This window comes from Gorilla gorilla, chromosome 15, assembly GCF_029281585.2.
Source record: "Gorilla gorilla gorilla isolate KB3781 chromosome 15, NHGRI_mGorGor1-v2.1_pri, whole genome shotgun sequence".
Classification (NCBI taxonomy): domain Eukaryota; kingdom Metazoa; phylum Chordata; class Mammalia; order Primates; family Hominidae; genus Gorilla; species Gorilla gorilla.
The window spans coordinates 66,854,615-66,856,380 of NC_073239.2; the positions used below are offsets into that span (position 1 = coordinate 66,854,615).

General features: G+C 37.6%; 1 non-coding gene across 1 annotated transcript; it reads right to left on the bottom strand.

Annotated features, from left to right (window-relative positions):
- Positions 1–1,067: 1,067 nt before the first annotated feature.
- LOC115930625 (U6 spliceosomal RNA) lies at positions 1,068–1,173 on the bottom strand. Its single transcript, XR_004067250.1, has one exon. It is a non-coding gene; the product is annotated as a U6 spliceosomal RNA (small nuclear RNA).
- Between the last annotated feature and the right edge of the window lie 593 nt (positions 1,174–1,766).

Below are 1,766 nucleotides of genomic sequence, written 5' to 3' on the forward strand. Positions count from 1 at the left end.
TTGTATTTTTAATGGAGATGGAATTTCACCATGTTGGCCAGGCTAGCCTCGAACTCCTGACCTCAGGTGATCCACCGACTTCGGCCTCCCAAAGTGCTGGGATTAGAGGTGTGAGCCACCGCGCCCGGCCCACGTGTTTATTTTTAAAAGTTAGTTTTATGAATAAGTCCTAGGTTGGAGTTAGGCCTACGGAAATCAAACTCAGAAATAGTCTAAGAATAGTAAGAGTTAGCATTTACTGAGTGTTTGCCATGTCTCAGGCATTGTTCTAAGCATTGAATGGGTATTAATTCTCTAAATCCTCACAGCCACCTTGGGAGATAGGGCTCTCATTTTATAGTTGAAAAAACTGAGGCATACAGAGGTATATGTTAATAAGTAGCAGAGCATGAATTTGGATTCAGGTAGTCTCTGCTGTACTATGAATGTGACTAAGGTGAACCAGTGCTTACTCATGTTCTTAGTATCTTTTTGGTGTATGTTTTCTTATAAATACCTGGCTTTAAGTAAATTTCCTATAATTTTCTTATTTTATCATCAATAAGATTTATTTATTTATTTATTTATTTATTTATTTATTGAGACGGAGTCTTGCTTTGTCGCCCAGGCTGGAGTGCAGTGGCGCAATCTCGGCTAACTGCAAGCTCCGCCTCCCGGGTTCAGGCCATTCTCCTGCCTCAGCCTCCCGAGTAGCTGGGACTATAGGCGCCCACCACCGCGCCCGGCTAATTTTTTTGTATTTTCAGTAGAGACGGGGTTTCACCGTGTTAGCCAGTATGGTCTCGATCTCCTGAACTCATGATCCGCCCGCCTCGGCCTCCCAAAGTGCTGGGATTACAGGCGTGAGCCACCGCGCCCGGCCATCAATAAGTTTTGAGTCCCTGTATAATTTCACTCTTTTGTACAGTGGAAAACACGGTATTAGGCACTTAGGGAACTTTTTTTTTCTGTAAAAATCAAATTTGACTGCTTGATAGTGAATTTGACAGATCATTGTGAAAAATAGGAAAAGTTAAAATTTTCACTCAGCTGATTATTTGTATACTTATATATAGATTTCTTTTAAGAAAAGTTTTATATGGAATGCTTCATGAATTTGTGTCATCCTTGCACAGGGGCCATGTAATCTCTGTATTGTTCCAATTTTAGTATATGTGCTGCTGAAGTGAGCATCCCAGTTAAATTTCAATTAGATAAACTATTTTTTTAGTACAAGTGCATCCCAAGCAATATACTAAAATTATATATTAAATTATATATACTATATATATAAATTATATACTAAAACTTAAATTGAAATTTAACTGGCCATCCTATATTTTACCTACAATCCTATATCTGACTTTGAGTGGTACGAAAGGAGGTAAGATTCAAAACGTCTAAGTTTAAAAAGATATTTAGGAACCCTCAAGAACTCTACCAAGTAGTTTGGATATTGTTTTGCGTGTAATGGGAGCCACTGAATTTTTACATATGTAAATAAATGTATATATACACACATATCTTTCTGTGCATATAGATAGATAGCAGGAGAGAGTCACAGTGTTTAGGAGTATTTAGTAGCTTTGTATAGAATCATGCATCAAGATTATGGATAGAGGTTGGAAGAAAGAAGTCCTTTCAGGAGACTTTGTTGATAATTCAGTTGAGAAAATGAGGGCCAAGTACAGTGTAGAGAAAATGAGAAGGAAGTGAGATAATGAAATAAATTGGTGAAATATGTTACTTGTGGAGGAAGAAAGCGTTAACAATTGTGATCTGAATTC